Raw genomic sequence first — 13,993 nt, forward strand, 5'->3', positions numbered from 1 at the left:
GTGGTGGTTGGAGGAGCTGAATTGAATGACATGTAAAGATTCAACCATGAGTCTCTAGTGGGAGCAGTACACACTGCTGTAGACTATACAGTCTACTATATAGACTGGTCAGACAGATGAGAAGAACCAACTCTTCCCACACTGACATCTGGCTAGAGATTAAGCATAATTAAGCCTAGATGAGAAGACTTTATTTCAAATGCTCACTTTCCCTCCTAATAAGTTGAGCTATTACGTGCCAGGCAGGGTTGATTTTTAGACCGACAACTTCCAAATGTGTTCTTTGTACCCTACTGCCATGGTTGGGGCTCTATTACAAAGCAGCTTCTCTTGGCAACTGACAGATTGTCATGGGGCATTGTGGTTGTTTTAAATGCACTGTAGATGCCCTGGCAGGGAGGGGGAAATGTTAAGACACCATTCCTAGAGAGATATGAAGAAATGTCCACTCACCCCAGACAGGAAACCAATCAGAAACCAAAGTCAAAAGTCCAACCTAGCTAACCAATGAGTTTTATTTGTGTTACTTACAGAAATATGTGAGGGGTTACTTATAGGAGCAGAATTACTCAAAGATATCTGTATTACCAAAGCCCACTCTAGCATGGTTGACAGTTCGCAAAAACTAGAAACCTGGAACACAATGAACATCCCACAAGAAATTCAGTATTTTGGAGAGGTTTTGTTTTTTTTTTTTCTCGGCAGCATAGTTGGTCTGAATCTCTTCTAGGCAGCGCTGCTTGACTTTGCTTCTTCTAGACAGCTTAGCTTGTCTGAGAGTGACTCTGAACAATTCTTATGGCTTACATATGCTTAAAGTAGGGAGTGAACCTCATCAGTTTCAGGGACTTCCTGAAGCTATTTTGAGTCATTTACTTACTGTTTTAAGAAACTTCCCCGAAGAATGGAATCATCCTCCTGTAAATATCCTGTCTTGAAACATCCTATTGTTTCACTTCTCCTTTACAGCTTCTATCTTTAGAAGTTTCCTTCCAAAAATGCAAGGCTGGGAGGATGCTGCTGCTCAACAGGTAGCTGTTCCATAGAAACAAGGAGCACTGCACCTACTGGCTGCTGGTGAAGCTAAAACGTTTGATCCAGGAGCCCCTGCTCCAATCATGACCTCTTCAGCAAACTGCACTGGCTCTGGAAGACTCCGCTCTCTGTAAGACAGAGCCAGTAAATTCTAGATGAATCTGCTCACTGGGAAGTTAGTCTTCTTCCAGACTAGAGAAGGGAGTAACTCTCTCTACTGACTCAGGGAGAAAAGTAAACTGTGATTGGTGCAATGTGAGGCTTGTAGTGATTGGCTCTTAAGTGAAGCTTGTCATCTTGTTTAGGTAGGACTATGCACATGTGGGGCTGTAGTTGGTGAAATCACAGTCCACACACAAGCATGTCATATTTCCTTCTAGCTGTGTGAGACTGTTTCCCTTAACTGTGTTGTTAGTCTGGGAGACTTCTTCTGGGATTGCAATATTAGGCCTAATACAGCACCTCATAAATATCCTCTTTGACTACAGTCTTTATCAGGCTAGGCAGGTTGTATGGAGTGAAGATGCCACTTCCATAAAGGATGACAGAGACAACAGCACTGCCACTGGCAGAGACGAGGTAACTGAAGAGTTCCGGAGCCAAAAGATCTAAGAGACCTCAACGGTCAAAGCTCAGAGTGATGACACAGAAGGCAGCTAAGAGTCGCCGAGCCCTTCAAGAACTCTGAGCTATAACACTAGGGAGTGGTAAATGCAAAAAGCTATGACTTTATAGGAACAGCAGAAGTATAGAGACAGGCAGGGGCTCTGAAGAACAAAAAGGAGAGACTGTAAAACTTGGTCTCTTTGCTGGCAAGAGTCGTGACAACCAAGGATCAGGAGTTATGGTGAGGCTCGAATTGAACCTCTTCCAGGACCTCCTGATTGAGACTCATGTAGGCGGTGATAGATGTAAAAGCAGGAGAAGTTTAATCGTTCCGACAGGTCGGGGTCATCCCACTTCAAGGGGAGACGACCCTGAGCAGACTCTAACGGGTAGTTATATACCTTGCAAACAATTGGGGAAGAATTCAAACAATTGGGGGCAGGTAACTAGGCAGGGTACTATGTGCATTTGGTAGAGCAAAACAACTTTCAGATCGACTCAGTGTATCGTTCAGGACTTTTAGTTGGGAGTCAGGGAGCTTTGTGTGACAGTTCGACTTGAAGCTGTTCCAGGAACTAAACCAACTTTTTTCTTCCTAGGAAGGAAGGTTCCTTGTGCTCAGCGGTTTGTGGTGGGAATTTTCCCACTGGCCCCAGATTGGCCCCAACTCTGACTCTTTCATTATAACTCTACCTGCTGCAGAGTATAGCCTAGAGCAGGACGCCTCTGCCTCGAGTACCTGGAATTATAAGCCTTAGGCTTCGACAGCTTGGAACTCAAGTCCAGTCTATGGGTTCCTGGAACTCAGACCCTTCAACTCTAAGGGAACAACCTAGGGCAGCAAAACCCCCACCCCTAGCCAGGTGTTTGACCGACTAGTTACTAGTCATTCTCCCTATACAATGCTCATTCAAGTTAACTCGATGTGGAAACCTACACCGGATTTCCAAGCAACCTGGGCAACAAAACCTTACAGCCTTTCATCTAGAGCTAATCATATCTCTGAATTCACATTGACTTGAGAGGCCAAACTGCTAAACAAGTACAGAAACCCCCCCCCCCACACTCGTTCTCACAGCTCAGACTTCAGATGGGTAGACAGCATGCACTATCATGGGTTGCTACAGGCTAAAGACGAGTTGATATAAAATGTTGCATTCTGTGTAAGCTACAGAAATGTTGAGGTCCTGTTTTTCCGAGTATGTTCCTGATGCCACTTCCCGAGCTTTGGGCAAGTAAAGACAGAGAAACTCTCTTTTCAAAAGATCTGGGCGTGGTGTGGCAGGTGGACCTGCCATCTCAGTCGTAGGGAGTCGATGGTGGAAGGAGGTGGGGACACTGGAGGACAGAGATGACTGATTATGCAGTGTTCTGAGGCACTCAGAAAATAACGCCTGTACTTACCGCCCAGCATTTAAAAGAAAGGTGGAGAGAGGGCACTGTACAGGCTGGTTTTGTGTGTCACTTGACACAAATTAGTTATCAGAGAGGAAGGAGCCTCAGCTGAGAAAATGCCTCCATGAGATTCAGCTGTAAGGCATTTGCTCAATTAGTGATCAATGGGGAGGGCCCAGCCCACGGTGAGCCGTGCCATCCCTGGGCTGGTGGTGGTCCTGGGTTCTGTAAGAAAGAAAGTAAGCGGAGCAAGCCATGGGAAGCAAGGCAGTAGGCAGCCCTGCTTGAGTTCCTGTCCTGACTTCCTCCAATGAGTTGGAAGTGTAAGCCAAATACACCCCTTTCTCCTCAGCCTGCCTTTTGGACATGGCATTTCATCGCAGCAACAGAAATCCTAACAAGTCTTTTCTTCTTCTGGCTCACTGAGCTAGTCAGACACTTACAAGTCACACTCTGCCCCACGTGAGCGACAGTCGGCCTTCTCCCATGCTCCAGAAGAGGAAAAGCCTAGACACTTCCTGGGAGTGAACCACTAGCAACGCTAGATGCAGCCCCAGGGCCCAGTTTCTCCCGCCTATGGGGCGGAGCCACAAATATCAATGGCCTTCAGCTTAGGGCCTTTGTGGAGCAGGTCCTAGGCTCTGCCCCCACCCGAGGCCAAGATTCTCTGGATCTAGGGGCGGGGCCGGGTCCCGGGTCCATCCTCTCAGCCTAAGTCCCCAGGGTTGGCTCTGGGTTGGCCATGTAGGGACCTGGGATTCGTCCCTCAGTATGGCCTGCCTTCGGGCTCTGGAAAGAAGAGGTGTCCCAAGCTCTGCCCCTTGGCCGGAACCTCAAGTTCTGGCCCTTGGGGCGGAATAGGTCCTAGACTCCGCCCGTCTGCCACCGTCCGAAGGTTCGGAAGGGAGGGCGTGCCCTGAGCAGACTCCAAGCCTCAGCCATAGCCTGCAGCTTCTGAAGGGAGGAGGTGTCCAGGCTCCGCCCCTAGGGGCGTAGTGAGGCCCAGGTCCGGCCCCTCTCTTGCTGCAGCTGGTTCCGGCCCGCTCTCCCACGGGTCCCGCCTCGCAGCCGGAGCGTCCGGAGGACCGCTCAGGGGGAGGAGCGCAAAGTCGGCCTGGGTTCTTGCTTGCACCCGCCTGTGTGCTCCGTGCTCCGTGAGCCCCGCTGTGAGCGGTGAGTACCATGCGGCCCCGGGGCGTCCGTGCAGGCCTTTCCCACGGTACAGACCCGGGAACACCCGGCGATCTGCGGGGAGGCCGTGGAGCTGGCTCCTAGGGTGACCTCTCTGCCCGCTCCCCAGCCTGCGTCGCTTTGTACTGGGAGTGGCTCTTCTCGGCGCCCCGAGAGTTCTCGCCTTGGTGTGCGGGCCGCACCGCCAGGGTGTCAGTCTGCGGGGCCCGGCCCACGGGATAGAAAGGAGCGATTGTGCCCGGCATGTTAGAGACCCCAACACAGGGGAGAGACAGGTGGAGTGAGGGTGAGAGACCCCTCAGTGGAAGGGTTGAGCATAGAGTCCAAGGAGATCGATTGAGGAACCTAAGGAGAACTGGACAGTACTGCTCGGCCAGGCCAGTGCACTAGAACCGCACATCTCCCTGCAGCACGCATGACAGCCTCCAAGCAGAAGTTGCTTAACTTCTGGATTTAACACCGGCTGTGCACCTAAGGAACCTTTGTTATATAGATTGTACCTATTGATATTTTGTCGTGTATAAGTACAACGAATAGACATTTAATATACTTAATTCAGAATAGACCAATTATATTTCACATAACGGTGTGTGTGTGTGTGTGTGTGTGTGTGTGTGTGTGTGTGTGTGTGTGTGTGTGTTTAAATCCTGTATTTTCCCAAACACTGTTAGGGCATTTTTTAACCTTTCTACAAACCTCTGCTTCGAGGAAGACACTCAGCCTGTTGCGGTATGACATGTCATGTAGTTTCTGTATACTTTCAAGTATATCATTGAAAATGTAACATTGTGTTGTTTAGAACTGGTGTTGACAGTCCAGATACTTGCACCTGTGTTTCTCTGCAGCGTATTTTAAAACTACTGAGGCAGCCCATGCTTAGAAGGCATAGTTCACTGGGTTTGCCACTTTGTTTATGGTTCTTCCGCTCAGCACCATGGAGCTAGTTAACCTCTGATAGATACTCAGGAGCACTGTGGACCTCACTTCAGAACTGAGTACGAGATCCCCACAGATGGTGGTGACTCTTGGCTTCTGCAAACTCAATGCCTTTCATGTGTATCTTGGTTGTTTCTATGTAAACATCCATTTCCATGTAAGCATCGGTTTGCTGCATTGATGTAGCAAACCAGACCTGTGGGTTCGGGAGGTGTGTATGACTAGGCCATGCCAAACGTGTAGGGGTTGGTGTAAGCTTACCAAGTAACTGAGAGGTCATCTCTAGAATATCAGGTGGCACGTTTTTACCTCCTTTCCCCGATGTTCAGTTCTGTCTGTGGTTTCTAGCTTTGTATTTGTTGAAGTATGTGTCCCAGTCTCTGAATTCTGCTACTTTCACATTCCTGGTGAGCTCTGTGTGTGGTCCTTCCTCTGACACTAGAAAGCAGATGCCTAGCGTGTCGGTGTGTGATAGATGGAATCCTGCTTTAGATTCTTCCCTTTGTTGCATGCTGTCTACATAAATTTGAGATAGAAAATGTATACATATTATCATTCATATATATACATATGTATATATGTGTATATATATAGCAAACAAAGTTCTTTATCTTCTACCCAAAGAGGCTATTGTGTTCGGGTAGAACAGCTTAAGCACTTTGGACAATACATTAGAAATTATTTCTGCACACGCTGTTGCTCCCACAGTTGGGAAAAGGGGACTGGGATCTAAACTCTGAGCACTTGTGTTATAGTATAAGACTTCACATTGATGCTGGAGTCTCCCTTATTTGTCCCTGGAGTAGATCTATATCTCATCCCCAACTCTTCTGGACCTTGGGAAATTGATAATTTTGAAAGATGAAGGGGGTTGGGGATTTAGCTCAGTGGTAGAGCGCTTGCCTAGGAAGCGCAAGGCCCTGGGTTCGGTCCCCAGCTCCGAAAAAAAAAAAAAAAAGAACCAAAAAAAAAAAAAAAAAAAAAGAAAGATGAAGGGCCTGTCTGGAAGTCAAGAGCATAGGTGACAACTGTTCCGTTGAGATAATTTCCTCTCTGTTTGTGTACATGAAACATGGTCATGTAAGAAAAGCAATATCTGCTAGTAAAGTGTGCATTGAAAGCACATGCAAAGGAAGCCAGAGGCCTACATGGGAAGACGACAGTTGAGATAAATGGCATTTATTACCATGTGCCTGGCAAACAACATTCTTTGTCTTGTTTTCTCCATTCTTCTGTATTGTAGGAGAAAATACCTCTCCATGGGGTGGCTATGGTCTGGATAGGGAAATCCCTTCCAACCTGTGTCTGTTCTTGGCTTAGCCTTGTGGAGCTTCATTGATCTCTCAGAACCTTAGTGTCCCTGCCTTTACAACTAGGCTGTTGATAGTAGGAGTCCCAAGTACCCATGGTTTCCTGAGAGAGATTCAGTGTTTGTGTTTGTTTCTTCTCAACTCTGTGTTCAGCAGTGTTACATTTCTGTAGCTTGGAATAGGCCATGATGAGAATATTTATTTACACCATGGAAGTCATCCAGCACTTCATGTCTGAGCTTTTTCTACCCAGGAACAAATTGCTAAACATTTACCAGCACACTGCTGCTGTTGTTGGAGCCAAGGTGCATCTAATTTGTTTGGTTTCTTTTCTTTGGCAAAACCAGACCCCGTGGCTTGAACAAAGATACAAGGTATGGGGTGTTTATTTTGAATTTTCCAAATTTTTGATAAATGGGGGCAGGGGAGGCTGTATTTAAAATATACTGATATTGATCAACATTTTGTCTCTCTCTCTCTCTCTCTCTCTCTCTCTCTCTCTCTCTGTGTGTGTGTGTGTGTGTGTGTGTGTGTGTGTGTGTGTGTGTGTGTGTGAAAAACCAGACAGCAAAAACCACAGCCATGCAGTTCTGCTGCTGTTCCTGTATGAAAGTAGCCATGGCATTGTATAAGCAAAGAAGCATATCTGTGTTCACATAAAACTTTATTTACAAAACAGGCACTGGGCCATAGTTTACAAACCCTTATACTAGACTATATTGTAAAGTGGAGCCCTGTTTCAAAAACATCTTCTATGTCAAAAAGGAGATTCTTTGGGAATTCTGGGACTGGAACCTCCAAGATGGACGTATATGGAAGTTGAAGCTAGAGAGGACTTAGAATCAACCATAGGAGAACATAAGTAGGTTCGCAGAAGGACTCCCTGGCATGCACTGTGAGTGGGAATCCTTACTCCCAGCTTTCTGGAGCTGTCTCAGATTTATCCTGGGGTAGATGGACCCGCCTTCTAATACAGTGTAGGCTTTAACTGTAGGCACAAAAACAGCAGCATCTCTAACAGCTCTCCTAACTTCGGGGACAAGGACAAATCTTCCTATACATGTGTATATTCTAATATTTATTATATGTGTTATATATACACATTTGTACACATACATAGGTATGTGGATATTTGTTACCTGTATACATACATACATACATACATACATACATACATACATGCATACATAAGTTGTATTCCTATGTGATCTCACACCCAGGAATTTAAAGCAGCCTCAGAAATGGAAAACAAACACTAAACTATTAGCAGTTGCCATTTCTAAGTAGGAGAGTGGGATGAAACCAAGTCAGGAGCCTTTCCCCTCCTAGTTTCTGTAATATCAGAACCTCATCTGTCTTGTCGGCCTCATAGTTTGTTTCGCAACTTAAAGCAAAAAAAGTAAATTCAAACAGCTTATGCCTTAAAGGGAGATGGGATGATTTCTGTGGTAGGAATGCTCCTACACCACACACCCCCAAATCAGGCAAGTGTCTTAGGGTTCTATTGCCGTGAAGAGACACCATGACCATGGCAACTCTTAGAAAAGAAAGCATTTAACTGGGGCTTGCTTAGTTTCACAGGTTCAGCCCATTATGATTATGACCGGGAACGCCACGGCATGAAGGTGGACATAGAGACAGACAATCAGATCCTCGGGCAGCAAGAAGAGGAGAAACTCAAAGCCCAACCCCAATGACACACGTCTCCCAACAATACCTCGTAATCCTTCTCAAGTAGTGTGACTCCCTAATGACCAAGCATTCAAATATATGAGACCACAGGGCCATTCTTATTCAAACCACCACAGCAAATGACATTGTCACATTTCGGAATGAGTATGTGTAATACTAGTATATATTAACTCAAAATATTCAGAGCAGACCCTCCCAAGTCAAAACATTTTAGTATATACTCCTAGTGTTTGCTAGAGGTTAGAAGTGCTAAAAGTAAAATGGTCGTTGAGGGGCCCTGATGCAAACCATTGCACTGGTGTTACAATGATCTGGTGTGTAGTATTTAAAATAAAAAATCTAAAATGAGTATTTCCAGTGATTTCTATTTTTGAGGAGAGAAAATAAGAGTGTGTGCTCGCCAGGGTAAGAAAACTGGATTGGCCACAGTAATGAATGGATTTCTCTTGGTGTTGGGGTTAACGTGGGTTTTGGATTTTCCTCAACATTGCTTTTTAGAGCTTTGCAGCGTAAATGTCTTCTACATTTGCTTGTGATAAAAGCTGAACTCTGCAGTTGTTTTACAGGTAACCCGTGGAGGAAACAGTTGCTCCATTCTTAGGCTGAGTTACCAACAGGCTGCCTGGCGGCGGGGCTTTGCAGGGTTTTTTCCCGGTGGAGGGAGGAGAGGAGAGCCAGGCATGGGGAACTGAAAACAGGCGCACTGACTGCTGGAGTCACATTGTGCTGTGCTGACTTCCCCCTGGAGTCTACTGCGACCTTTTGTCCGCTTGACTCTGGGACCTTAGAAGGTTCCTTATAGGTTTAAGTGCTGTCAGCTGGCCATCTTCCTCCATCGTTGGGGTGCCTCCCTCTCGCTCACTCACTTGATGTCTCATTTTGAACTCTTTTAATAAGGAATTTTGGGCACACAAGTACGTGGAGAAGAGGGTGATCTGGCTTCGACAGTCTGAACACTACCTAGTAACCAGCCTCATTTTCTTCCATATCCTTCTTCCTCCTTCCTTACCTTCTCCCCATGCCAGGAGTTGTCCTCTTCATGGTCAGCTACTTAAATTAACAACAAGAATAAACACCTTAAGGAAAGAAAAGGAGGGAAGGGAGGGAGGGAGGGAAGGAGGGAGGGAGGGAGGGAGGGAGGGAGGGAGGGAGGGAGGGAGAACACCTTTCCTTACGGTGCATTGCTGCTGTTAGTTCATTTGTCTTTGAATTGCCTCATGTGAGCCAGGTGGAGCCTCTGTGAGTCCTTGAGCCCTGTGGCCTTTGCTCTTCCCTCGCCTGAGCCAACTCTGGATTTCCTAAAGCCTTCCTCCCATCCCACTTGTGGCTGTTTATCTTCTGGCCCATATCCTACTGTAATTAAATGTGTGCCTATGTCAGTCTTTTCTGTTAGGTTGTAATCTTTGTATAAAAGGTGTGTCTTTTTATCTCCCTTTCTCCTATGGTACCTAGTAATTACCCTAAAGAAGATCCTCAAGAAATGCACACCTGATAACACTCACTGGAGCGGGGCTGGAGAGATGGCTCACCAGTTTAAGGGCACTAGTTGCTCTTCCAAAGGACCTAGGTTCTGTTCCCAGCACCCTCATGATAGCTCACAGCCATGTAACTCCAGTTTCAGGGTGTCCAATGCCACCTTCTGGCCTCTCTACCTGTACCAGGCACCCAAACGGTACACATACATACATGCAGGCAAAACCACTCATGTGCATTAAATAAAAATTTATGAAAAAGAATCAACGGAGCAATAAAATGAGTGTAAAAGAGACGTTTTCAGACATTACCTATGGCTGAGTTAAGTTTCTCTCATTTGCATAGATTTCTGAAAGTCTTAAAGAGTTGTGATGGACCAGTTGTTTGCTTTGCTTCTTTTTTTTTTTTTTCTCTTTTTTTTTTTCTTTTTTTCGGAGCTGGGGACCGAACCCAGGGCCTTCCCCTTGCTAGGCAAGCGCTCTACCACTGAGCTAAATCCCCAACCCCTCTTTGCTTCTTTTAAATAAAAATAATTAACATCTGTATCTGGAGCCTTTAGATCTGTCTAATCTTACGATGCTTCTTTCCACTCCAGGAAAAATACTTAAGAATCCGTATCTTATTGGGTCCCTTTTATTGAATGAGAGTGTTTCTTGGCTCTGTTTAATAAATGTGTTTTAAAATATAGATTTAAATCTTTCATAAGAGGAATAGGCTACTTTTTTAGCCTACCAAGCTTCGTGCAGTAATTTGGTAACAATCTCATCAATTACTGTAACTCATGTCATAGAGCTCCCAGAATGTACAGTGCTCAGTGTGTTAACTCACTCAGACATCCCAGTGTTCCTTGTAATGTGCTCAGAGATGTACAGACAGGTACTGTGACTTTAAATCTGCAAACAAACAGTGGGGTTGTTGTTGCTGTTGTTGTTGTTGCTGTTGTTGTTGTTGTTTTAATCTTTAAGAAGATAGAAGAAATTCTTGTCTACCGCCCTAAGGGCCAGTCAAACGAAAGTGCAGATTAGAAACCAAAGAATCGGGGATCAAATGTTACAAACTTGCAGGGACATGAAACATAAAACCACCTTGCTAAGCACTGTTATGTCAGAGCCACTCAGCCCTGGTTCTGACCACTGGATGCTTTATTAACTACATTATGACATCTCATTCTCTGAGTCAGCTGCTCCGTAGACTTTGGTGTCAAGAGTTTACCCAAGCACCCCGATGACTTTGCAGATGTGACTCTCCCTGCACTTCTCTCTCATCCATTCCTGGCCTTAGGACAGTTTGGGGAAGTTTGTCTTTGTAGGACTCGCCTTGGACCATCGCTCCAAATGACGTGTATGGACCACTGACTATTCATTGTCTTCCTCGTCCTTCGTGTGTTAGAACTACAGAGCAGGTTTCAGGTTATGACATGGTTCATGAAGATGCATCATTCTAAGCTGGCCTCCTACTGATTCACTAGTTTGAATCTTTGGTTGAGAAGAAGAACGGTCAGTAGACTTGGTTGAGAACTGCCAAGAGTCTGCCATGTTTGAGAGCTGTACCAAGGAGATGTCGGGACGATGAGAGTCTGGGTTGCACTCTCCAGCCTTGGGAGTCAGGATGTTGCTTCCTGCACTGGCAAAGATAAGGAGTCAGTTGCCTTCATGCTGCTGTTGCCTTTACTATTCACATCAACCCATCCTTTCCAAGTTGCCCCAAATTAAGGAAATTTTAGGGAGCTTGAGACTATCCCGTTCTCACGCAGATGCATTAGAGTTTGAAGGCTGTTTGTGAGTTTAGTTTTCCAAACACTATTTAACGTGGATATTTGTATGTGAAATGATTCTGCCTGTAGCTGGGAGGTTGCATCCTGAGTGCGAGGGAGTTGACTATGGCAGGGGGCAGGGCCTAAGATTAACTCCTAGCCAGGTTAACAACCTGAGGCCTCAGCAGGTGGTCTAACCCTCTGACTAAGATAGTGGCACCTTGTGGATGAGTTGCTCAAAGATTTTATCAGCACTCTGAGGTGTTTGGCAGGGCAGTAACAAACCACATATCCTTGAGCAGTAGCTGCTTCTGGTCTGTGATGTTGTTACTGTGCTTCCCAGCTTTGGTCCTGACCCCACCCACCTTCAGGCCTCAACAAATGCATGAGTAAATCTCCCCATCAGTTCCTTCTCTCGTACCAGGAGGCATTGTAGTATGGTGATGTTATCTCCAAACATACTAGGTCACATTATCCTAAGACACATGTGGCCCACGGGCCGCAGGTTTGATATTCCTTCCTTAGTCCAAAAAGGCACAGACACCAAGATTTAATGTCACTCTATTATTTGCCACATCTCTGACCTAGTGAAGTGGGAGTCACGTGTGTAAGCCATGCCACATGTGTTCACTGAGCTGGAACTAGAACGTTATTGCCTAAGAGTTTGAGGGACTCCATTTTGCATTGTGGTCCCTATCGCAACACATCTGCCTGTGGCTTCAGAGTAGCCAACCTCCTGGCTGTGATTATGCCCCAGTGTGGGGCAGGAATGTGCTGGTCAGAGAGACAGGAGTCCCAGGTTCTGCAGACTTATGCTGTTCTTGTGGGAAATCATTGAGACGGGAACTTCTTTAGCATGGGTCATTTTCTCTGAGTCCTAACAGTTCTGAGACCCTGACTAGACCACCTTGGACCTCCAAAACCTGGTGAATGCCAAGGTAAAAGTAGCCATGGGAAGTCCCTGAAGGCTACACATACAGCCTTTTGTGGTGATGTCCTTTCTCGTTGCTTAAAATTTAAGTCAAAAGTTCATCCCTATGTAAGTTCAGGGACTTGAGGAAATCATTCAGATTTCTTTAAAAATCAAAAAACAAGTCTCAACTACTCTGCTATATAACACTCCCCTCTGCTCTTCCTCCAAACTTACAGGCAAGCCAGAAACGGTGGCACATAAGCCCCAAATTCTAGCATTTGGGAAACTGAGGCAAGAGGATTGAGAGTAAAAAGGCCAGACTAGTCTAGATTCAGTTTCAAAAAACCAACACACACACACACACACACACAGAGAAAGAGAGAAAGAGAGAGAGAGAGGGAGGTGGCGGGGAGAAAACAGGAATTTTTAATCCAGCAACAGGGCTGCTCTGGCAAGGAATCCCATCCATAGACTTTCTAGGTCTACGTAATCTGGCTGGATTGCAGACACACTCTGGATTACAGTATGATCTATCTGGACTACAGACACACCCTTAGTACACACCTTTAATCCCTAACAATGAAGGTGAGATGAGTTCAAAGAAGGAAGCAGGCATGTTTGAAAGTGATGTCTAATTGAGTGGCAGACAAAGTGATGAATCAGAGAAAGATTTGACAGAATGAGCCAGAGATAGGACAGAGCCAAACTCTTAAAAGATCAGCACTGGTAGGAGAAGAGGATACTTAAAGTAGTGCAGAGAAAAACGTGTGGCCGTTCTAGCCAGGCCATTTTACAAAGGCAGGTGGCAGAGAGAGCAGGCTAGACAGAGGTAAAGACAGAATGAGCCAGAGAATTAGGAGCCAGATTACCACAGTTAATATGAGGCCAGGCCGAGAAATTCAGTGAGAGCCAAGAGAAGCTGGATTGAATCAGTCAGCTTGGAAGATTAGGTTGTATAGAGGCTACAGGCGCATCCAGGCCTAGACTTAGTTAGAACAGAGAAAGAAGTGCTCAGAGCTCAGCCCACACTGTGTATTCTTACAGAGGAAATAAAGTAACATTTACAACACACACTCACTCACATTCACGGACATTCAAAACTGAGAGGCAGCCAGCATAGTTGGGGGTCTCTGCAGGCAAAGCTCACTAAGCCCACTAATGACTGTAGAAACCACAGAGTGAAAATGCGCATGCCCAGAAGAATCAAGGGTTCCCTTCCCAAGCAGAGAATGAGGTAGGTTGGCCTAGAGCTTGACCTCTGACCTCTGCTCTGCTTTCTGGATTACTGTTGGGTGCCCCATGGCTGGTTTCCCTAGACATCTCCAGAATCTATAAATGCTGAAATTCAACAACATTTTGTGACACTGTTTCAATTAACTGCTCCCCACCCTCCCCGTGATACTAAAAATAACAATGAGCTTTCTGTTGTCTTGATTTGCTTCAGCAAACTTAAAATGAGTTAACTGGGTTTGTCTTTGAGATACAGGTACAGACCCTGCCCCCTACAGGATTGGGAAGCCCCAAAAAGGAGAGAACGTGCCAGGCATTGCTGTGGCCTGCCCCTGTCCACCAGATCATGACGACATTTACAGAGCCTGTGTATATCAATGACATGATCATTTCTGTGTTGCATACCCAGAATTTCCAGTGTTGTTCAGTAATGAGCTAAAAAGAAACAGTGTAGGGGAC

General features: G+C 45.8%; 1 protein-coding gene across 1 annotated transcript in view; it reads left to right on the plus strand.

Annotated features, from left to right (window-relative positions):
• Positions 1-4,092: 4,092 nt before the first annotated feature.
• The window catches only part of Aco1 (aconitase 1), a 56,026-nt gene continuing 46,125 nt past the window's right edge, over positions 4,093-13,993 (plus strand). Inside the window, exon 1 of the mRNA NM_017321.2 lies at positions 4,093-4,209. The gene's annotated coding sequence lies outside the window, so the exon portion shown is untranslated. The remainder of the gene's footprint in view (positions 4,210-13,993) is intronic.

The sequence above is a fragment of the Rattus norvegicus genome, chromosome 5 (genome assembly GCF_036323735.1).
Source record: "Rattus norvegicus strain BN/NHsdMcwi chromosome 5, GRCr8, whole genome shotgun sequence".
Taxonomy (NCBI): Eukaryota; Metazoa; Chordata; class Mammalia; order Rodentia; family Muridae; genus Rattus; species Rattus norvegicus.